General features: G+C 43.7%; 1 protein-coding gene across 3 annotated transcripts in view; it reads right to left on the bottom strand.

Annotated features, from left to right (window-relative positions):
* Positions 1–25,541, bottom strand: part of chrm2a (cholinergic receptor, muscarinic 2a) — a 71,153-nt gene that overhangs the window by 32,782 nt on the left and 12,830 nt on the right. For all 3 annotated transcript variants that reach the window (XM_070991741.1, XM_070991742.1, XM_070991743.1), the window contains exon 2: positions 10,997–11,146. The gene's annotated coding sequence lies outside the window, so the exon portion shown is untranslated. The remainder of the gene's footprint in view (positions 1–10,996; positions 11,147–25,541) is intronic.

Below are 25,541 nucleotides of genomic sequence, written 5' to 3'. Positions count from 1 at the left end.
ACGCAGATGTTGACATTTCATTTACTCGACTCCACTGGGATTCACCTCAAATCAATTGCAGGCGGCTGAAGATGTGGTAAATCTTCCTAACAGGGCTGCCCTCAGGGTAAATGAAAGTACGACCCGGAAGATGTTTATTTGTTCTGATGGTCTGAAAAGACGATTCTCTCCATGAAGCATGATGTTCATGACTGCAAAGCCAGTGAATCAGGACATGAGAAGTCATTTAGACATCTAATTTCTGGATCTTTTTGAACCTGATGCATTTGTAATTGATCAGCAGTCCCCTTGCTAAGGCTGTCCTAATCATCATCCATCTAAAGTATTGATTAGGTTATATGAATAGGATACAATCAAAAACTTAGATTCAGTTAACGTGTATCGAGGAGTCTTAAGGAAGTAGTTCTCCAGGGTAGACATTATTATAAGAAGATTTGTTAGAGTTGTTTTTCTCCCATCTCATGTCACACAATGAATATTTCATACTTGGAATCCACACTGCTGAGACTGTTGTGAAATTTCATGCTTTTGTTCATGTCTCATGCTTATTTTTGCTTGTTCAGAAACCTGAGTTTACCCTGAAGGCGCGCTATGATGAGAGGAAATTAATCTTGACACCTAAATGTTAAATGAACCAATGTTTAATGTGACACAAACAAACTAATTAATCATTAATGTGCCCATGTGGCATCTGTGAGATCTCACTGCACACTAGGTTGCTGCTGAGACGAGTTGTCACGTGTGTTTCTCTATCTGGCTTCTCATCATTTGGCGCACTTGCAAAAAAAAATCCAGCCTGCGTCTCGAACGCTGCACGTGACCATCCCTCGTCCTGTGCCCAAGCCATTTCATGAAAGAGTGCACAAAGTCAAGGCCATCTTGTTGCAATGATCCAACAGGTAATAAGATCGCCAATGTGATACATAGAAGGTCTTTAATGTCAGGACAGGAACCTCTAGTTTCTGTATTGCCTATATCCCAAGGAGAGAAATGAGCCTTATCTCGCAGGAAGGTGGCCATCCATCAGCAATTTCTCTCAGTTTATCAGCCTGCTCAAGTCGAAATGCACAATGATGTCAGGCATTAATCAAATGCTGACACCTCACATGCAGGACTGAGACATGTAGCCTTTTCTCCGTGCCCAAATCTGTTTATTGTCTTGCTGAGGCTCTCTGGCAGCAGATTTAAACCCTTTTGGTGCTGTGCGCCAATATCAGACAGCTGGAGGATTGTGCCGGAGCCACGTCGAAAGAACGCCGCGTGGCGAGAGCAGAGAGCATCCGCTGAAAATCCAAAAAGCACCATGTTAAAACTCTTGTACCTCAGCCACATCATTACAGTTTTATTCTCACAAATGTGTTGCAGAAGTGCTCTTAGAGGCTGCCCCCTCGCAGAGAGCAAAGACGAAGAGGCTGCTACATTTACTGTGTGCCACTGTGCTGGGAATAATCCTGTCACTGTAAATTCAGCAGGACAGGGAGAAAGAGCTTCTTGTGGCGGAGTTGGTTGTCTCTCCTTCTGGACTCCCCGCTGACCGCTCATTCATTCTGTTTAGAAATTACTGAGAGCTATTGATGCGCTGAATCGAAGCCCTCGCCAGAGCGAGCGGGTTGTCATAAATCGAACATCTTGGACACTGTGTGGCGGGCTGATACTCTCCACGGAGCTACATTCATGTCAAAACACTAATCTAACGTGGGAAGTCAAAGGTTTGCCAATGTAGAGCAAAAACTGAAGAAAAGGACTGATGTGTTTGCCTCAGCCTCAGAGAGTACTCTAACTCATGTGGTTGATCGAGGGACCCTTTGGAGGACTTGCATTTTTCAGATGGATGAATATCTAAATACAAAATTGCAAGGGAGCCAGATGTGACCCTCGAACACATCCCTTTATTTCCCCTCTACTGTCAGAGAAAAAGATGTTACGCATAATATTGGTTGATTCTTGCCTCTGTCACTTTGTGGGAGAAGTCACTGCAGAATATTTAAGCTGGAATCACCTCAAGGGGATCCGAAATCTTCAAGATGTTTGGTTCCTCTTAGAGGAAATTTTTTTAAATTGTTGTTTCTTTGGATGAGTGCGTCACCAGATGAGTGCTGGAATTTCCAAGTTCCAATTAATTCAGCAAAGAACAGAGCTCGCAAACCTGGTAGCCAACAGGAAACACAGGAATGGCAGCAGTCATACCTGTAAATTTAGATTCATAGCTCAGCATTAGATTCCATCCGTTGATGGCTACAACACAACGCTAAGCGGATTTATCGCACATGATCAGGCCTTGAGGTGCTTCAGCTGTGTTCCCCACAGTAACTGTGTGTACATTCACTCATTTACTTACTGTGGGCATCTACTGTGATGGAGAGCGGCTTTTACAGCTAGCAGGAGCCTTGCTTGATATTGTATTTATTACAGTTTCATGATCTGCATCAGAATCCTGAAGGAGGGAACACAAGTAGGCCAAACTGCAGTTCTCGCGGTCTCCAGGTGATTCTGTATCTCTGCAGCCATACAGCATATCTAAGCTTCTTTCAAAAAGCTTGAAAGAAGTGAAATGCTCCACCATAAAACATGCCTCATAAGAAGATATATCTTGTCAGACAAAAAATAAGCATATATTGCCTCGATTTAAGGTGTTTTTTCTTAAGCTGACTTTGCTTTTTGCGGTGCAGTGTAGGCAAATAAAACGCATCAAGGCTGGGAAAGATGGCGGTTATTAATAAGAAATATATATGCTACACACTCATCCACCATGCAGATGTCAATACTCCCACCTCGGTACATATACGGCGCACTGATTTCTGAGTTGAACATTTGCACTGGATGTAATCCTGATGTGGAGAATACTGGGACATGCGTCACCGCAGGAGCAGCCAATAACCTTGAGAAAACATCCAAAATAATGTCATTTTTATGAACATTTTGATGTTACTTTGCTGTCTCCAGCTAACTTCATCCTCTCTGAACCCGCCCCTTTTGAAAGCCATGTTGGTTTTTTTGTTTGTTTCACAATCGATGCGAGCACTTTATTGTCCAGCACTCCAGGCTATGAGGGATGACTGATACCGAAACTTTATGGTGAAGTATATCTTCCACGGAGGGAAGATCCCTTTCAATAACACACTTTCAGCCTTTTGCACCGGCAGTCAAAATCATGAGAAATGTCAGCAGCAGTGTAATTACAGGTGGCAGCGCTCTCTCTCTCTCTCGCACAGCCGCCATCTCGAAGAGTGAGAAGTCACCCAGAAAATTGCATTTTTCATGTTACCCACATGCAGACTGTAACATGTATGCAAATTTCGGCGCCCGAGAATCTCTCCATCACTGATTTAGTGGGAATGCAATATGGCTTGTAATGGAGGATTACGTACAGTATATAATGTGTCTGCAGTGAGAGGTAATATGTGGGTTTTATGAGTATCTATTCTGATGATAATAGCCATGATGAATGGTAATGATCTGAGACACCAGCCTTCTTGTGTTCCCGCTGCTAATGCACAGACAACCTGCCACCCTGTACGATGGCCCTTAACCCCCCCTCCCCCGGCCCTGCAGACAAACAGTGTGCATAGATAATTCAATACCTTTTGTCATTACAGTACGACCAGAACGCTGTTTGGATTGACATACTGCTAATGTCCATCAGTGGTTGCTTTAACATCACGCTTCTCCCCCCAGAGACAATCAAGGGACTGCGGCATCTCCTATGAGCAGTTAAATTAGCAGCTCTGAGGTGAAGCCCTGTTAGAGTCCCTTTCTCTGAGCGCAGGAGGATTCATGCGGTTGTATCTCAGGTGTTGTCGTGACTCTCTGAGGAAATGGATATAACCAACAATACATACAGCTAAAAGGCAGAAAATATTGTTTTTTGCCAGAGTTTAAAAAATGGCTGACATGAGCCTCTTTGGACCTGGCACAGCTGTGGCTGAGAGATGGTTAAGTTTGGGCATCTAAAACTTCCAATACGGGCTTGACCTTCTCCCTGAGGGCGTGTTCAGACTGAACACAGAGCGAATTTTAAAAGGTGGTCTGATTACACACAGAGTTAATGGAAAGACGTGAGTGGATTGAGGCAAAGCGAACACTTTACACTCATCTGGAGGCTGTGTGACTCAACTACACAAACAAAAAATAGTGTGTCCTGAAGCCACCCAGTATCCAGTGGTAGGAATTTTGTTCTTGATTTACATCCAGTGCTGACATTAAGGAGGAATTAGCGAGCCCTGTGTGGAGGTCAGGATGATGGATGAGAGCGTAGCATGTCTGCAATTTGCTTTTTTATTAAATGTAACCATGACTTTTCCCTTACTTTGTATTAGTATGCAGAAACACCCTCGCCTTAGTTTATTGAACACAATCACAATCTGTCCCTAACATTAACAATGATGTCGTTACTGTGCCCAGATATTGTAGAAAACAAAAACATTGAAAAATGTTGGCACTCGGAGCAAAACAATGTTGTGTAATTCTGGGTTTTCCAAAATCAGCCCATGTGGATGCTCTTGTCTGGCTACAGTGCAGGTCTGTATGACTCAACTTCATGAACACACACAGACAAGGATTTGATGGGAAATTACTGTATTAACTGCAGTTTCTGCTAAAAAAGAGTCTGACTTCTGACAGAAACAAATACAAAACTATAACACAAAGTACGCTCCCTCCTTAGAGTGGTCAGTGTATGTATCGCTAGCTTGCTAAAACTAGCATGTGCAGATGGTATTTATTACCACAAGTAGTCCAGTCCACACTTCTTATACATGTCGTCTGTAAACAGGTTAGACAGGACATCCATTCCCACAACCCAGGAGGTTACTCTTGATGCATCAAATGCTGCATTTTTCTGTTGTGGAGAGTCTCATACAACCTAATAACATTCAAAAGAAGACAATTATTGTCTGTGCTGCTGACCCGTATCATTAACCCACTGTTATTGACCTCTCACTCTTGGATTATACTGAAACTAAGTCCTAGATTGAAGTAATTTCCACGAATCAGCTATCCTCAAATCCATGCTCATCTCTCCCTAATGTGATGGCAGCTTGCACGCTCAGGCCTTTCTCCACCTTTTCATAGAGAGGGCAAATCTATATGACATGCATAATTCACGCTGCAGGTAGGGGCACAATGGCTGGATTTATCATCACACGCTGAATAATAACATGTGAGTGTGTGTTTAGTTGGGAGGAGTCGTCATCATACAGTTGGATTCGGTAATGTGCGGATGAATTATACTTGATGCAAATTCAGCGAGATGAATGGGTTTTATTGGTAGCCATAAGGTCGCATGTTGCTATCTGCTGGATATTTGTTGACGTTCCCTTGCCTGGAAATCCCACAGGGCCAGTCAGAGACAGAACCGTAATCAATGACCTGCTCCAGTAATTACTGTTTACTTTAGCTCATTATTCTCAGAGCTTTGATTAAGCAGTACCCCTCATGTGAAGGATATGTGGCCTTAATTGGTGGTTGCCAGGACCCATATCTCCCTCTTCTGTCATGATGCAGATTGGGAAGAATGGAGGTCAGGAAGGGAAAGGCGCCTCCGGCAGCTATTCTTGGCCCTGCCTCTGAATCATTCACATTCTCCAATTGTCCACGAGTCAACATGTGACAAAAGACGAACAGCGATCTCTCATCTGCCGAAGCGAACACTGGACGCACGCTTCACAAGGCGGAAGAGAAGGGTTCATACGTTGACATTTCCAACCTAATTAAACCCAAGAAAGGAAAGATGCTCATCACACACAGGTGGCTTCAAACAAGCATAGGAGCATTTGCACATTTGCAGTCCTACACACAGTTTAGCGACTCTACACACATTTAGCCGAGCGTCGCTAATCCCACCCGGCTGGAAAACCCACTCATTTGAACCACTGAAATCCTCAGATGATTAAAATATGTTACCATGTCAGAGAAATTCATACTCCCGATATTAAAGATGCATATATGCACGTAATTTCCCCTCCTGCGTTTTGATTAGGAGCTTAGAGAAAAACACAGATAACAAATAAATGTAGCCGAGATGGAATTTGATCTTTGCATTATTTGTTCACAGGCACGTGCACACTAAGCTTCCCAAGGCTGAGCAGAGTCGCTGTCACATCTAACTTATCATATAAGGAACATGCCTCTCAGCCGCTTGTTTCAGTCTCGCAGGCAACGGTGGCAATAAGCTGAGCTCTGGTCGTCAGGATGAAGGACTTTCTTTTTGTGCAAAGAGCATGAAACGCATAAAAAAACTCTACATCAGGTGTGAAATAACTACACTTCACCGCACTGAAATAGCGTTAGCCATGCTGTCAGCACACAGATCTCTACATCAGAAACAAAGCCTGCATCCCTCCCTCTGCTATGACAATGCATTCCCCAAGCGCCATTCATTAAAACATCCTTTGAGTCCTTCCCTGCGATGAACAATACCTTCTACACCGCAGAATTCAGCTACAGAAACCCCAACAACCACATGCGCTAACGCTGGCTGTGGTGATATGCAGCGTTTGCTTGTGTGGAGCCTCCTGTTACGGCACTCTGTACGTTGAGTAAAGAAGGAAAAAAGAAAAATCCAATGAACTAGTCACCCAGTTTGCTCTGGTATCCTCTCCCTTGGCACAACATGAGGGCAAAAATGCGGCATTTTGATTAAATGCTCTAATACGGCGCTAATACAGATGCAGCACTGAGTTTCATCAGGGAAATTCTTTCACGATATATTAAAGAACATTTGTCTTTCCGCGTGCATCCACGTTTCTGCTTCTGCATCCAGGAGGTGCTCGGTGTGTAGTGTCTGTTAATCACTTGCGCCCGGCTTTCTCTCTCTCATTTTCATGGGTAATTGGTTATGCAGCACATGGAACCAGAGACCTGCAGGCGACACGGAGGAAGGGGAACACTGGGATGGAAGAAACGGAGATCACTGGAGCATGTCAAACATTTTTTTCCTCTCCATTCAGCCACTGTCTTCTTCTTCACTTATTAATTTTGTGCTTTCCTCAAACACACCATGCTCCAGCCGACCGTGTCCACCAACATTTTCAGACTTTTCAAAAATATCCATCTTGAGCCGTGCAGGTCTTTCTCCATCTGTCTTTGCCTGTCCTTTATTTTCGTCCTCATCCTCACTCCCACTCAAGTCTGTGAGCACGCCCGAGTCTCGATTAGACCTCTGGAAACGCCTGTGCAATTTCCTGGAAGATTATCGTGATGGATTTACACAATATCAATCAGAGCAAGTGTGGGGCTCCGAAGCTCTCCACCAGTGGCGAGAGATGTTCTGAGGCAGTGATCAAAGAGCCCACCAGAAACACAGGTGATGTAAACGCTTTCCATCACGCTCCCCGCATGCTTTTGGGTCTTCCTCCGAGCCTCCCAGTGAATCTTTCTTGAAGAGCGTCACAGTCAAAATGATACGATTTCAATTATACGAAACGTGTAGTTGCGATGATTAAACAGCAGACATCACAGACACGCGGGCCACCCGACAGCAGCCGCCTCGGATGAGCTCGAGCCGCTCCCCGGTGACTCATCTTCCAGCACGACGAGCACTTCACTTGCTCTCTTCAACAAACGGCTCTGAATGAGGTCACATTGCTCTGACCTCGGGGCATTATTACCCTGTAATCATGTGTTGCTCTGCATGGCTACATTTGTTATTTCTCGTTGACAGCCTAATGTTAGAAGAAAGCAATTTCACCTGATGGATGGTCATAAGAGGGGGAGAGGCTATATCAGCTTCATGCCTCACCAGTGAATTATGCACAACAAAATCCCATAGATGCCCAAACCGGCTGCACCGCAATACCTGCCTCCTCAAATATACTACCAGTCTGCTTTACACGCTGGGTTATTATTGCCAGAGCTGTGAGGACTTTTCAGCTTGTCAGAATGTGCACGAGCCTATTCATTATCATAGTATTTGCTTGTCCTCCTAAATCAAACAGGCTGTCAGTCCATACATTACCACAGCCCTATGAAAAATTGTTGACTTATTTTCAAGCAGCATGGCTTGCACGACTGATTCACAGGTCTCAGGCCATTCATGATCACAGAAATCAATCCATGCTGCTCCTCTGGCCCGCACTTTGTCTGTTGGCGGCAGTGGGGATAACGTGTCAAAGTGGGCCTCCTCAATCTTGTCACTTTAAGTGCAATCAATACTGCTTCCACCACCAAACCCCGATGCCTCTGAATACCAGCCCCCCTCTCCTCACACTGGGCTGAACATTTCAATCAATATCTGACTGGAGGCTAAAAACATCTGCAGAAGCAACAACAAAAAGCGAGGCTGAATTAAATGCTTTATAGTATACTGAAGACGACACTCCGCGGGAGCAGAAATGCAGTGAAAACACAGATATATCAAGAAAAAATGCAATTCTCCATGACGGTCAAGTCAACACATGCTCGCGTGGTGTAAATGTTCAATCTGTGAATCTGTGTTAAATCAAACGCCACATCGCTGCTCAATTAGTGCCGTGATGTAATTAGAACAGAAAGCCTTTTTCTTTATCTTTAAGCAGTTTTTCCAGCGGTGTTTTCCACTGAGAGCAGGTCGCCCCCACAGCCCCATACATCACTTTGGACAATTCTCAATGTATGGCCTGCTGTCGGCTTCTAGACGGCTCCAATCCATAAAAGCAAGCCTCTGGTCAATGTACCTGTAAATTAGTCAACAAAAAAATTCAACAAGCCCAGAGAGTGGTTTGATATGTGCATCTGGGTGCTTGGTCCTGGAAACGATTGTATTAATTGCCTGGAGGATTATGAGACAGAGACCTCCTCTCCCTCATGCATATTTGACACTTCCAGCAGCACGCTCAGGCCCCTGTTGCAGCTAATGGATGATGTTTGGTGGGGTGTTGCATATGTATTAGCTACCAAGTTGTGAGTGGGTATGTGTCGAGCGCATCCCCGTGCACGCCTATCTGTCTGAGCATGTGTGCCGGCTCTGTTAACTCGAGCCAGCCGGGGTGAGCGCAGGGCTGGGTGGTCGGGTTGCCGGTTTCTAATTGGTGCGACTGCTCCCACTACTCTTGCCCTCAAAGGCTGGGGCTGCCCTCTCCTGTTAATCTGTGCCAGGGATTTGGCTGGGATGACATGGAAGTGACCTGGCAGCCCTTTGGGGGTGTTCTACGTACAAACACACACTCGGAAAAAAGTAGAAAGATGAATATACAGTCAGTTAGACACAAGACACGCACATAAAGAGACACAAACTCATGCAAATGAGAGACACAGATATGCAGTTAGAGAGACAAATGCACACACACACACGCACACACATACACACACTCATCTACACACAGTCTCAATCTCAGTGAAATGAAAGAGCTGCGGCTCCATTTGAGATATGGTTCTGGACAGCATCGCTATGATGAAGAGGGAGAGCTCTTGACTGCGTTGTTGGTGGAACAGCATCAAACAGTGTGTGTGCGTGCGTGGATGCCATGTCTGCTGATAATGCCCACACACCCTCACACTCAGAGAGAAGTGAGGTTGTTGATATCAAGTGCTGGCACATTGCTATACATGACGTCCCTTTTGAGAGCAGGGGTTGTCTGGCATGACAGAGACACCTGATCTGATGCTGTTTGAAGCTTCAGAAGACAAACTCCAAATCTGTAAAGATGTTTGAACTGGGAGGCCGATGGAGTGAGTCCTGCCACCACCCGATCTTCAAGCGCAGCGTGCAAAATCAACAGTGACACCAACTGAATCGCCACCTTTTTGCTCTGGAATCTGATTCTCTGGTGACCCGAAGTGTCGTTATCAGCTCAGCAAAGAGGCAACCGCTGTGCAGTGCCACTGTTGCAAATCATGATATCTGCGCTACCTAACTTCTAAAATGAACAGCAATAAGACAAGATATGCGACAACTTGCTGAAGTGCATACTGATGTACTTCTCAACGGCTTGGCTTGAAAACAATGCAATAAACTATATTGTAATTGCAGCGCTATAAAGTTTAGTTGGTTATATTAAAGTTGTAATAGATTATATAATTAAAGCTGTACTAAAGCACAGTGGAGCTTTGAGCTAAATGCTAACACGCTCGCAATGACAATGCTAACATTATGATGCTAAGCAGGTGAACTGGACAAACTGCTTTGACCTGATGATGGTGCTGAATGAAAGTCTTTAGGATTCATTCTCTGAGACGGTTATTTTCACCAAATTTCATGGCAGTCCATTTAACAGCCGTTTCAGTCTGCTGTCAGAGCTCAAAAATCTTCCCTCTGTTTAGAATGCTTTAGCACGAATGACTACTTACCTGAGGTATCTGAACCTTCCTTATGTGGTTAACCCCACGCGCCTGGTCCTCTACAGTCTCCTAGGTCTGAGAACTACATTGTTTCTGTGTTCAAGGTCTGCAGCGCAGTGTGAACATTCAGGAGGTGAGGATTCACAACTCTGCTCTTTATTTGATGGTCTTTTGTGTCTATCGATGTAGGACAAGCTCTTGTAGCACTACTGAAGGTAGCAAAATGTCACAAACGCAGACTGTAATAATGATGCAGGGATGCAACCATTACCATAAATCTTAGGACTTCAGTGCACAGAATTACAGGTATCTCGTTACCTGTATGCATAATGACTGCTGTATTTCATATGCATGATGAATACATTTGGAATCGTTAATGCTACCTGCGGTTTGGTGAAGTGATTTGGCTTCAGGGGAGGTATGCAATATGTAAATATGTCATTTCTGTGTGCATAAATTTGACTCAAATGCATAGAGAGCGCTGACCCACAGTAAAGTCAAATCACATATCAAGACAGACCTAACTCCTCAGATAGCATGAAAAAAATAAGTGAAATCCATGTGTACAGACTGTGGGTGTGATACCTCCCTACAGTATTTGAGCAGAGGGGCAGTAATTTGGAGAAAATGACTCATTCATAAATCAGAGCTGCAGGATGAGTTTTTCACTTCTGGGGTTTGACTCGGTGTGAGTAAACACTCAAAAGTTATCACTACAGAGTCAGAGTGCGTTAGTACTTACAGCGGGCGTTACGCAGTCCGTTGGGCTTTCTCGCACTTGGATGGCATATTCAGAGTGTTTGTGTTCAATGTAGCACCACAGAGGCTTTTTTAGACAGAAGGGAGCGATGGGTGCGTCTGGCTCCAGCTTCATGGTGAACAGCCATGGCCACTGTTGAAAGAGAAAATAGGGATGAGCGATGGGAAAACAGTGTTACCCTTTGCCGACACAACATTCACTGCATGTTCTTCACAATTTCTTATTGCATCCAGTGGCAACGCTATTACTGGTTGAACGCCGACGGCTTAAAATGATTTCCAAAATATCTAATTATATTGTGGTTAAGGAAGAGGTATATTTAGAGTACAAGTATTTTTAATTGAATGAATGTATAAAACCATGCTTACGTCTTTGTTTTCAGAGAAAAGACATGGATTCTGATGCAAAAATACTCAAAAATCATACTTTTTTGATACATATAAAGCAATAACAGGACATACATGGATTTAGATTGTAGTTTAAATGATGCATGATGGAATCACCCAATACCAGTGTGTTTCCTTTGTGAATCTGCACCGCCTGTGATGCCGTTTAAAGGGTAGAACAACATCATGGAGCTGGACTGGGGTTTAAGCTTCAGCCCTCACTACATAAATTATACAGTCCTTGTTCCCCACGGACCTGTAACTCCCAATATACATAATGTACACGTCCTGCATGACAATCAAAGAAAATGATGGTGCCTCTGACCGCCTCCAATGTAAATAACTGTGGCCTGAGTTCACTGAATGTACGCACCCTGCATGGAAGCCACAGCCCTCTGAGACCATTATCCCAGAGTGCTGCAACACTATCACTCATATTTCCAGATGAGCCGCTAACAGGAACACCTCATGTTTAAATGTAAAATCCAGGCCGAGCCCCTTGCAGGAACCGCAGCGGTTTAGAAATGTCTTTACCTAAGCTTTTCACACTTATTAAAGGCAACTCTTAACAAGCTGCTGTTTATGTCTTTAGCATATGAAGAGCAAGAAGGAAATAATGTCACACCTGCTTTTGAACTGCAGGCAGAGGAATAACTTGAGCTGAAGGAGTTGAGGGAAAGACAGGAGCAGCTGATACAGGGATAAACCCTGAGGCTGCAGTGTTTAGTACACTAAAGCTGCTGAAGAGATGCCGTGTCATGATAACAACTTGTGTTTACAGCATGTCACGGCATGGACACATTAGCCACCGCGGCCATGCCATTCACTGTTATGACTAATCACACGAGCCAGCGGAGAAATGGCAGAGCTTACGCGTCTGAAACAAAACAGCTGCCTTGAAGAAGTGAAGGTTGTTTGGGCTGAATGCAAACACCAGCAGGGCTTTAATGAGTGAAGGATTTGGGCAAAGCTGCAGGGTGAAACATGTTGAGGCCTCGTGATGCATCGCTGTTGTCTCACATTGTTAGACAATACATTGTCCAAATGATTTCCCTGTGGTGAAAATCTGCCTAATGATCTTTGTCTCTGGTGCTCTAATTCATTTATTATGCTAATAGGAAAAGCCGTTAGTCTGATCAGACACTGCATAAACATAAGTGTACTTCAATGTTCTGTAATCATGTTGGAAGAGGATTTGAAGGCTCCTAGCAATTCTGCTGCATTATGAGGTGATGAAAATTATTCATAAAATTGTCAGATGACGATAAGACTTTAAAATATCTAATAGGCAGCCTTGGATGTGGATTGCAATCTCCTTCGCCGACAGGCAGTTAATTCCCCCATGAGTAAATCTGAGTATTCTGAATAAATGGGCAGTAATAGAGATCAGATACAGTATGCCGCACGCTGATTGGCTGTACAGTGACATAACCTAAGATGAGTTTCTCTGCCGCTCCAGGCAGCAGGCTTGAGGGTGAAAACGTCCATCAAGGTCATAAAGAACAGTATGTCTTCCCCGTGCTCAGCCTGCGCCAGGCGGCGGTTTCTATCCACACTGTTTTTATCACCTAAATCTTCTAAGAATTACCTCTGGGGAGGGGGGACTCCTATTCAATAAGGTGACCGACCTGCACAGAAGACTGCCACCACTGAGGAGCAGTAAACGCCTGTTGAACTGCTCATGTGGACTCAAAAAAACCTGAAATGTGTCTCAGCCCCGTCAAGATATAGGAATGATCTGTCACTTCCTGGTTAGTGTTTTAGCTCTTAGTGGGTACTTCACTGTATCTCCAGTGGGATCTCCAAACTGGACTAATTTATCCCCATTATTGTGTGAACAATTGCATTTTGTTCTTCATCCCTCTGTTTTCACACCCATAATCAGGTACCTTCAAGATACATATTAAATTTGATGCCTTAGAGCTGGCCGGGCTGCCAACTAAATCACATTTACATCTGATTACACTACTGAAAACACATTTGTGAGATATGTGTTAGTGCACACCAGGATGGGCTGTCTGATCTTGAGACTTATCTCCCTGATTTATGCAGCGTTCAGCCGAAATGGTGAAATAGTGGTTGTTGTTCCAGCTCTCATTGATGATGCTGCTTGTAAAAGTTCTTTTGATGGCAGCTGCTGACAGTCAATTTCAGTTAATGTTCAGAAGACTGGCAACCTGTGGGGGACGGAGGCTGTAAGATGCATTTGGTAAAGGATCTTTAAATTGATTGTTCATTAGCATCAGTGAGTAATAACAAGCCTGAAATATGGACGTAGCATGTGTGAAATCAATATGCTTCTGGATAGGTGGAGAGGAGTTTGCAGGAACAATCAGCAGCAAGCGCACAACAAAACATACTTTTGCCTCTTGTTACCAAAGTTTTTCTACCTTTCTTCCTTCATATACTCAATTGTCCATTGTTTGCATCGTCATTGTGTTTATTGCTGCAGTTTTTGCACATTACACCACCAACACACTAACACATCAGTGGAACATACCTGTAAATATATATATGCAGATATATAAATATATGCATTCTGAGGACAAATAAACAAGCCGAGGACCCACACCAGGGTCCAACAATAAGGACGGCCTGATGGCCTGGGGTCAGCAAAAAGTCAGGCGAGTACCAGGTGGGCTTGAAATGGAGGTGAATCCTCAAACAACATAGAGTTTAAAAGGAGCATTCATTGCATCGTAATTACCAATAATAATTACTGGAAACAGTTGCTTGAAAACAATGTGTGGCAGGAAGGTTATTTATGAAAAGCTGTCAGATTCATGTCGGAGAGTAGGAAGTATAATATTTGCCTCTGAAATGTAGAGGAGCTTGATCTTCGTGATGTTTGATTAAAGTCCTCAATGGGTCTTGGATACACAGCTATTCTTGTGGTGTTTAAAGTAATCTTGAACCCAAAAGCAGGCTCTGACACACAGCTTGCAAAAGCACAAATGCAGATTTATTGACAACTGGTCGAGATCGAGGTTTGGTGCGCTGAGCCAGGAATATGGTGGAGCTGTGGAACAAGCAGTGTGAGCTGAGTAGTTGGCTGCGAGGCAAATGCTGGGCAAAGCAGGCAAGCAGAGCTCAGAGGGACGATGAACCTGAGGCACAGGAAAACACAGGATTAAACAGGGTTCAGGCAAAGGCCGGGAAAATACTGACAGAAGTCAAACTTGGCTGAAGCGTCAATACCATGTCGACGTCTTTAACCCTTCGCCTGCTTGTCCTCCGTCTCACTTCTTCTGCCTTTCATTTCTTGCATTTTTTATGTCGTTTATGTCGACCAATGAGTTGGAGTCCGTGCATAACAAGATAATGAGCCCCATCGTGAGTCCATTCACTTGGACAAGCAATGGTTATGACTCAGTCCTTCCGTAGGCGCAGGGAATGCATTTGAAGAGGAATGAAGAAAGCGTCTTTCTCAAGCCAAAAAAGGTAAAGTCAGAGTCTGGGATTTGGGGTTGTGCAAGTGGTGCTGGGAGTGAACATAAGAGTGGTGTTGGCCTTGTGCAGTTTATGATGTTTTCACCCTATTAACACAGCAGGAGAGGGGTAAGGTCGGCAGTTCTCGACTCTGAGCTCTTCAGTCCAGGGATCTAGAGATCTCGTCTCAATTGGTTCGCCATCAATAAATGAATTTCTGAGTAAAGTGCAAGTCAAACAGCTTTACTTCAGCTGAGCTCTCCCACAGTTGGCCATGTTCACTGTTCAACCCTGAATGCTAATTAAGGGTTGAACAGTCCTGTTCACTTGAACTCACTAGCTTAGCCTGGTTCACTCAGAGGGTTTCAGTGAGCAGGGCAAACAACAAACAAACTAACCAGCCCACCTGCATCATCCCCTGGTAGTCCTCCTGCTTCAGTCTCTCATTGATGTCCAGCCTGAATTTTGGTCCTTGGACCAAACATCAATGCTCTTATTCCACCAGATGTGTCGCTGGAAGTATATGAGGTCCAGTTTCAGTCCAGCTTTCTTCTTGTCGGAGCCTCGGTTGAAGTACTGGCTGCAGGTATCGAGCAGGCTGCCATCCTGATCAAACCCGAAGGAGAAGAGAGTGCGGAAAATGATGTCCGACTGCAACCATGTGGTAGTTGGAGAGCTCAACCAAGAAGTTGGCTCTGCTGATCCGCCGCTAGTTGAACTTGGGCTGGTTGACTCCATTGCTTGCTCACTAGCCAGGCCAGTTTATTCTTGACTTACTTGCCGACTGGGCCAGTAGCAAAACATGTTGTATTGCACTACTGGTGGTCAAAACCTCCACAGAGTTCTTTTAAGTCTTGATGCGTAAAAAATCTCGAGAGAAAAAAACAATTTGAGTTTGACAATTTTGATTTGGTCGCAGATATATTACCCAGGTAAACTCTGTAGTTTGTAAGTTTGGTGTGAATAATGTTTATTTCATGTATTAAGCTTGAAGTGATTTATCACTGCGCTGTAAATACATAGAGCTACATTTTTTTAGAGCTTAGTTTATACTACTTTGATAGATGCGTTTTACAAGATTTTCTATCAGCTGATAATGAAAATTATTTGTGCAGTCCTAATGCAAAAGTATCTGCGTGATGTCACAGAGGACCTTCAGTAGTAGTCACCGAGCATATGGCACATTGATACTGCAGACTTACAGAAGTAGTTTCAGCCATTTTAAGGTTCTGTGAATGGTCTCGCTTTTATTAAGACTGTGGTTCACGGGGGGTTACCTCTGCATAGCAACAGAGTCAAATTCCATTAAGTAGAGAAGTGTAGAGAGAAGAAAGATGTGACATGGGGGTTATGGAAAATGAGACAAGGTGCTCACTGCGCTTGATTTGATATCCACAGAGATGAAACCGTCCAAATCACATTTGAACTTATCACAACTTCACCTCAGAATACCCCTGTTGTTTTATGTCTGATGACTTCTGCATCTGGCCGAGATCCCCCTAAGAGTGCTGTTTTAACCATCTTATTACAAAAACATGTTCACACTGCTATGAACTGTCGGAAGCGCTTTGGAGAGACCTCATCGAAAGCAAAAGCAATAAAACAAGCCTTCCAGTGTTTCCATTTTTAAATACTCCAAAGGGAACGTCTGTAATGCAATTTCCTAGTACTCGGTGTCCCTGGACTGCAGCTGCCAGGGCCCTCCTTCAAGTGTGGGCTGCTGCTTTATTGCAACATCAGCATTATTACGGGGAGGAGGGAGGAGTTGCTTCTCCATGTCTGAACCTGGTCATAGATCTCAGTGGACATCTACACCGGCTCTTCATTATCTACTCTCATCCAGCATCCCAGCAGGGGGGCATGTGTCTGGATAAAAAGCCTTGATTATGTAACTGTCTGAAATGCTGGCTGTCAGCCTACTTACGAGCCAATTCATCAATCTTCCACTGACTGCATCTCCTCAGAATATCTGGGAAATATGCTTCTAATGTTCATGATGGATCTATGCGCACGGTCGCCTGGTAAACGTTTTCCATTTAACTGACTGCTCTGATCGATCAACAAATCCAAATAACAAGTCACTAAATATACGTGGACAACTGCCAGCATGTATTAAATCTGTGCGTTGACTAATGCAGACATCGCTCATATTGTCAGTGGGCGGATGTTTCTGCACCTGTAGCTGTTTAAGCTTAAGGTACGCGGAAACAGCCGAACCGCTAATGCACAGACGTCCGTTGCTCCAGGTGCTGCCTAGATGAATGCAAAACCCAGGCCAAACAAAGAGAGTGATTAGTGGATCTGTTTAACCTCAGGGCAAAAAGGATCCAGTTATTAGACCGGAGAGTTTACTTAGCTGTTTGCACGGCCGCCCGCCTTCCTCCAGCCCTCTCTCTCTCTCTGCAGTGCATCCCAGCACAGCACCACTCAGAGCTAACTGCATTAATTAGGGGAACCACCAAAGGATGCTTTTTGGCAGCGAGTGCACAAAGGATTTTATCATCACAATGTCGATCTTGATTCAGTGACAAGTCATCTGTGCCAGTCATGCTGTAATCTGTAGTGCATTTACTCAACTACTGCACTTAAGTATAATTTTGAAGCATTTAACCTTGTGTTTTTTCTACTCTGTGCTTCTGCTCTACTGGGGCCGGAGTGATCATTCGGCTGGACCAATAAATCAGCCAGTGATGTCACATTCTGGGACATTATAACACAGAATGGACAAACTCAGCTTTCCTCAGAAACTACACCTGTTGTCATGATGACTCAAAGTCGAGACAGATAAGATGCACTTTATCGCTATGTATACACATCAGCATTTACTTTTAGTAAGGGGTGCAAATACATCTTCCACTGAATGCAATGTTCTCATGAATTCAATTGTACAGTTCATCTCTGCCGTGTTTATTAATTTCACTGAATGGCACAGCATGATCTCTGTCCAGATATCGTCAGGACATAATGATATTTTAATGAGTTTCAGGCTTCACTGCAGGTGGAGCTGCTGATCTTTTTCACCAGGCTGCAAACCAGACTTTTACCCCGACAAGGGAATCACTGAAGAGCCTCTCTGATGTTGCTGCCAACAGCATCACGTTTTGTTTTTCTTCTCTAAATGTTGCTCCGTTTTCTGAGTTGAACAAATTGTTCATTCAGAAAAGGAAGAACAAATATAACGTGACTTTGTTTGTTATACCTTAACGTGCGAGATGAAATCAAAGTCTGCAGACGGAAAAATGATTGGAAATTAAAAATTAATGGAAAAAAGATTTAAAATGTTCAAACTTCAGACATCTGTCTCTTTAACTTATTGCCAAGCATAAATGATAAGCTGTATGACCCCTTTGACAAAAGCACCACTTCCATATTTATAGAAATTAATTCTATTAGCTCTTAAAACGAACGCATTTTTAAAGTGTGCCTTTACACTGATCTCCTCATTGAAAATCCATTTCTTTGCTGAGCTCAGAACATAATGCAAAGATGAAAAAGATCTGGGCTAAAAGTTCAGGGCTAGGCTTCAGAGAGAGGATGAGACTGGAGTAAACAATCATCGGATCATACAGTATAAAGGTTAGCTTTGCACATTATGGTCAATGAGATGCTCCAAAGAATCCCTCACAAGGAGATTAGATGAAATTCCACCGAGCTTTGATTTAACAGTAATCTTGATGGCAATGGACTGGAGCTTTCATACAATGCCACCGGGGCTTTTAATCATGTCTGGGACTGCGCCGAAAGTTCAAGTCAAGAGGTGGGATTGACAGAATCACACGGCAGCTTTGTTAGAGACTTCACTGGCTCCCTCTCACAGGAATGTAAAGGATAGAGCTGAAGTAGCACAACACTCTCTGCTTGGATTGTAATTAAATTCACAATGGATGGTGTTTTGCAGACATGAATTATTTATTCCTTTTTCAAGAAGTCAAACAGCAGCGAATATTTCTGAAAAGAACATTCACAGAAATTCAGGTTAAGCAGACATTAGTGGAAATTATTTGCTCTCTCTCCCTCTCAAACGTCTTTCAGCGTCATTTCTTTTGCAAAGTTGACGTCCTTCTCGCACATACTGGCTTTCACTCTGTGGGACATTGCATGGGCTTCAGGACTGCTGAAAGGTACATTTACACTACTCTTGATCACTATAATCCTATTGGAGGATTAGGAGTAACATTTTTGAGGAAGCAGGAACTTGACAGGATTTCAGCAGCTTTTCAAATCAAGCTTATAAATCCCTCATCAGATGGCAGTGTATTGTGTCAGTGTTAGTACTGGAAATAATCTTGTATTTTCAAAATTTGCATGTACCATTAGGCTGGTGTAAACGATAATATCTGTTATTTTGCTCATTCAAATGAAACGAAGCACGGGGAGCCATCACAGACCACATGTTGTCTAGTTTCTTGTCCACAGTTTACTGCGTCCTCCCATGGGGTAAAACACTTGGTGTTTACAAGTGTACAGTAAGAACAGCTTCATGTCCACCGAAAGTGCTGGGAATAAAGGAAAATCCACGTTTTGTCAAATTCAGGCTGCACAATGTGAGCCAAATAATGGCCCGACCTGACAGATAAAGGGTGCCGGGACTGAAAATTACAGTTGACATTAATCTGCCCTGTCAAGGCAAACAGCAGTAACTACAGAAGCAGTGAAAGAAGCTGAAGTATTTATTTCACAGGGATTAAATGCATCTCCGTGTCTGTTATTCTGTTAGTATTTACAGTTAAATCAATGAGAAAAATCTACCATTTAATACTTTTAAATATGAGCTTTGTCAGTAGTTTAACCACCCAAGATTACATGAATTCCTCTTGAGTCAAAAGCTAAGATGGCACTATGAAGCCAATTAGCTTTAGCATGAGTTTAGCTGTTTCTTTTCCCGCCATCTTGATTGGATTTAACCACATGTGCTCATATCAGGTAATAAACTGAATTGCCAGGATGTCAGCTCATCAAAATTGTATATTTTTCAAGCACAAATAACAGCTGGGAAAGTACATTTAGCTTTTGCTAAGGCTAGCTATGGCTATTTCACAAGCTAGCTTTGACAGGATGTAGCTCTCCTGCTTTAGCTGCCTCGTTGTCAAAACTTTTAGACTTTTGATACGATAAAGCAAATGTCAAATAGTCATACCACAGCCTCAGCTCAGATTTTACATCATTTGTGCTACTTCTTTTGCTTTTTAGGGCAGAATTGCTATTGTTAATGAGCATGTTGTGTAAGGAAATGAAACCAACATGTCATTCCAACATCATGTCATCATGTCTCCCGGTCAGTCGAGAATGACTCTTATCGCCTAATCTGAATTTAGTGATCGCCTAAAAATCCAAACCATCTGATGTCACCTTTCCTTCCCCTCTAGAGTCTTTCTTTAATCGTGATGCTGAAGCAGGATGATGACCACACATGGCAACAGCACAGTGATGGTAGCTGAAATAAAAGAATAATTTCTCCAATTTCCTCACAATTTTACTTTATAATTATGAACAAAGCCTCGAGGCTGCACATATTCATTCAAACATGATAAAATGTTTGCACTTTAGAAAATACTGGCATATAACTTTTTCACAGGGTGCAAATCATCTCCCAAATCCCTCTGCAAATCATGTTGCAATCCTGTGGGAGGTACCATCTGCAGTCTGCTCTAGATTAATACCCAGGCGTTTTTCATTGGAATTGATTATTTAACTTTTTTTTTTTTTAGTGTTATGTTTTATCTCGGCCCAGCAGAATGGCTCTGTGCTGTCATAGAGGGTTTTGCCAGAGAATTGAAATCCTTCGGTGCAGGTGTGGAAAGCAGAGCGGTGACGAGGCTCCTCCACTTCTGCACTCCGCTGATAACTTTAACATCTGACCACGTATTGTGTTCAGGCGGCCGGTCTGGTGAAAGCACACCGCGTTGCTTGCCTCCAAACACGTCCACGTTTTTGTTCTCGCACGACTTCGAGTTCTTAAAAAAGGAGAGCGAACTCTTGAAAAGCCACAAGGCGCGTTTGTCCAGTTGCTGCACGGACCAGATTAATGAGCATTTCTTATCAGCAATCTGCTTATTTCGTTGCTAAGTAGGTGGAAGCTTCAGACAAATTGAACCGCTCGTGCTAAGGGGGTAGTGAAGTGAATTCCTAATAGATGGATTCTGCATTTGCCTCCACTATGGTCAAGTTTGAAGTTTCAGACAGTCAGCAGTTTATATTTCTCAGATTCGGGTTATAACAAACGCGGGGTTCTGGCACTCAAATGGCTTTATAATGAATTAGTCAAGCTTGGAAATGAAAACTTCGGCTGTCAGCTGGGTGGCAGTCAGTCCTGTTCTCATTGCTGCTGCGAGAAAAAAAAAGATGAAGTGCTTGCATGCTGATTTTGTAACTAGGTTATTGGTCACTCCCCCCCGTTCTTGCTCTCACTCTTTCTATTTCCTCTTCTTCCTCTTCTTCTTCGCCGTCTGTTAAGTGTTGTTTATGGTGAGATTTGACATTTCCAAAAGCAACTCTAAAATTATATTAATAAACTCATTTTCTTCATGGAAACATGACATTTTTGTTTTTCTCCACACGCTGACCTTGTTCTTGCTCTTACTGGATGCATATGCAACTATTTCCATGCAACCAACCACCCCCCCCCATCCCCGAACTCCCCTACACCAATTCCTGTCTTCACACTGCAGCCATTTTCCGGAGCGATTTCAAGGGATAATAGCACTCACAAATCATCCGCTGGGCAGTGGAGCCCATGAAATTGATGTGCCTTCATTTCAAAACAATAGAGGTGCCTTATGAGGGGCCTCATGATGTCATAACTTTAGTAGCTGACAGGCTAGGCAGGTGTATTTTTGCCCCAGGATGGGCACTGGGCCAATGAAAATCCAGTTGGGACAGCTTAATCAATCGCCGCATGAGTGAGGTGGCAAGACTGTGGTGTAAGCAGCCACCAGACATGCTCAATCACATTCTCTGTCCTGAGCAAACTGACAGCCTTTACTTGGAAAACCAGGCCTCCTTATCTCCCTAGAGTTGAGTAATGCTTCACTGTCTCTCTCTCTGCAGTCTCCAGTCCAAACAATCAAAGCCAAACAATTCAGAGACCATAAAGACAACATAAAATTATTTATGAAGAGCATTTTGGTTTTACGACCCTCCCTCTCCACACAGCAGAGGGTGATACCAGTAAGAGTTGAGTATTATTTGAGAAATTGAGTGATAAATTATTCATGTGGCCAAGCGAGAGGACACGATAAATCTCTGGAGTTTCTGAACTGTAAATGAGTGGGTTGGACGTCGGTTGAACTCCTGATTTGAACGCTTTAATTAAATTAAAACAAATTAACTACATTTTTCACAGGGAGAACTTTATTCATCAGGTACGTTGCGTCTTTTAATTAATACCTCACGCACTCATTGACATTTTTTCCAGAGGGTGCATGGGTTAAGCACACCTCCTGTATGAAAAGATTAAAAAGCCACTTACATGCTAAAAAGAATTATGGATGACGGGGCTTAATTGGGAATTGATTGACTTGGCCGCGTTACACCTGGTCTCATAACATTTCACATCCCTCATGCACAGGGAGTTTGATGCATTTTTCAATATGCCGTCTCCACAGCAGAAGCATACTGGTGTCTCTCTGTGGACGAAGTTGTGTGGATGAAGCCATGTTGCCTCAACACATCCAAGCCATCACTTCAAAGAGAGCGGGTGGGGATGATCTTTGCATGACGGATGCAGCTTTCCCAGCTGTGAGTGCCGGGGAACGCGCTGCACCTCATTTCTGAGTTTCATGAGCCATTGCCCTGCAACTGCTGCAAACAAAAACCACACTGGTGTCGTAAAAAGCGGAGAAAATCAGCTCCTCCTTTTTCCAAGATGGATGCCTGGTGTCATTCTGTGGAGCCGCTGAACGCAGCGCTGAGCGAGCTTGGCAATTTCTCACGTTTGATGGGCACGAATCTGGTAATACTGTGTCAAGGCAAATGCACTCGCATCCAAGTGTAGCATGAGCGCACGTATCAAAGGACACGGGCTCTTTTGTGAAACAGGCTCCAGATGTTTAACCTAATTTTCATCAGCTGTTTTGCCGTTTTGTCACAGAATAAAAGATGCAAAGAATTACATCAATTACAGCAGCCTCCTCTGCTGTGATAATCACATGAAGCTGGAGTGAAGCACTTTTTAAGGCCGTTGTTTGTCTGGCAGAAATATTTCAAGGTTTTAAACTTCAATGCGCAGAAAACCCCCAAACCAGAAGCTAGTAAACGACACACAGCACGGCCTTTTATCATCTTTGGCAGATAGTAAAGCATTGAGAGAGGCAAAAAGCTCCAGGCAGAAACCCCTATAGCTGAATATTGAAGCAACTGCAGAGGAGCCTTCAGATAAAGTGTTATTAATGGCTGCTAGATGCTGCCTCCGAAATACTCCAACTGTATAGTCAATTGAGAAATCCAGATGGTGTCAACTAATCTGGGATGCATTTCTCCAAATTTCCAACATGAGATAATTTCCTCTTGCTCATTCTGACATTTTCATGGATGAAAAAACAAACATTTTGAGCACGAGTGTGCGAGAGCCCAGTCGGACACACAAATTCATCTGCAGTTTGTGAGGAGCGATCAGAAATGGCCACCGTTTACAATCTGCATGTTAGCAGTTCTCACAAATTGCTTTTACGAAATGGCTCCTGGAGAGTTTTTTGGCTAGTGGTTGTTTTCCCTCCTTCTAACGCAAAAGTTCTCAAACTCCGGGTGATACAGGGCCTCAGGCGTTGACCCACTGAGCCCAAAGGAAACTAATACTAGATCTTTATAGATCTATCATATGTCCTCTCAGAAATCCACAGTACAGACTGTGACAACTTGCTAATCCTTTCTGACATGTAATCAAATGGAAACAGTACAGGTGATAGTAACAGGTGATGATATCATGATTGGGTATGAAAGGGGCATCCTAGAAAGCAAATGCAAATTAATGCATTCGGTTTTTCGGATGGGAAATGAACTTTGGACATTCCCAAATCGGAAATTTACTGGAGAGATGACAGTATTTTGAATTGTATTTTGAATTGTTTTCCAGACATTTGGGTTTGCCTCTAGAGAAATATTTCAAACAGACATATAGTTTGCAGCACTTAAATAGATTACACATCAAGCTATGGGAGTGTGAGTGGGCACAGCAGACAGAGACCATCTTTGTGATGGAGCGGAGGCATGCATGGCTGCTCTACAGGCTCTGGACAGACAGAGACTGACAGGAGATACGTGGGGACGGCGGACTGAGGAAACTCCTCTCGCCTTGCCTATGTACGTCAGCCGGGGTCACTGGCACAGCGGTCCTCAGATGTAAATGCAGCTAAGCACAGTGGCAGACAGACAGATGCACACACCTCTCCATGAACAGAGCACATCTCTGGCTGTCAGATCGGACCGAGGAGGTTAAGGGAGGTCAGCGTGGCAGAGCGCGAGCAGCCAGACAGCTTGTCAATGCTGTTGACAACCAGATGGATGAACCAATACGTTGGGGAGCCACAGTTCTACTTTCCTGTTTATTAACACACTGTACTACTGCACTTGGACATGCCCCAAAACGTTTAAACCGGTTAGATATTTACCACGAGCACATGTTAACAGCTCATCTGAACATCCCCTGATGGGCGAATTTGAAATTCTATTTTCTCATATCCATAATCTGTCTGCAAAGCATCTCCGCTCCCAGTTCCCAGTCAGAGCCACGGATCTATATGTGCCATTTATTGGGCACGGCTGGCTCAGGCTTGCACATTCATTTGTCACTGCTGCACGTCTCGGAGCAGAATCTGATCCCAGAGTCAACATTAACATGGCTTTTCTAGGGCAGCAGCTTCATTATTGAGCCCCGGCATGGCGAACCAGACCATTACCGCTCTGGAGAGAGAGAGACCAAACACAGGGCGAAGAGGGGGAAAGATGGAAAGATGAGGAGCGAGGATATAGGATAAGCACAATGATGAAGTGGGGAGAGGGAATGAGGGAGTGTGAATGAAGGATGCTAGCATGGGGAAGGAAGGAGGAAAGAAGTGACCAAATAAATCACCAGCCAACAGATAATTGGACGAGCTGCACTCAAGGGACTGTTGCAGCACCGTGAAAAGTGACACTGTGATTTGCAATTATCTCCGAGAGGAGGAACGAGGATTTAGTTCCCTTTGGATTAATTCCAGGAATGTGATACCTGACAAGATGGTCGCCGTAATGAATCTGTTGGGCTGCAGGAATCATTATCGTCATTTAACTTGTATGATGGCGCCTCTCTGCAGGGAGCGAATGTCTCGATCTGAGAAGCAGAAACATATGAAACTAGACCTGGAGGTGGACCTGGACACCTAATGACCCAGAGCAATTAACAAGTACGACCATCATGGGCTGTACTGTGCTGGCTGTGTCCATACGTGGGGTCTTCTCATCAGGTGAATGCTCTCCTTTGCCAGTCTTGTAGTACCATAGAGAAGGTGAAGTTACCCCAAGGACGAGATGATTCAGGCTCGGCGTCTTCTGCTCAGAGGTCGTTCGACGTGGCCATAATTACGCCGAACACGCAATCACACTCTGACAGAAGTGTAATTTAAAGATAGGATCGCACCGATACGAGGTTTGTGTTCCTTTATCTACAAAAAAAGTGTTTTCTAATAAGAAAATCCATCCAAAGACAAAGAACTTTCTTGTTTCACTCAATTGAGATG

This window comes from Chaetodon trifascialis, chromosome 22, assembly GCF_039877785.1.
Source record: "Chaetodon trifascialis isolate fChaTrf1 chromosome 22, fChaTrf1.hap1, whole genome shotgun sequence".
In the NCBI taxonomy this organism is placed as follows: domain Eukaryota; kingdom Metazoa; phylum Chordata; class Actinopteri; order Chaetodontiformes; family Chaetodontidae; genus Chaetodon; species Chaetodon trifascialis.
Note: the sequence above shows the minus strand (reverse complement) of the source record. Positions and strands in the feature narration are given on the sequence as shown.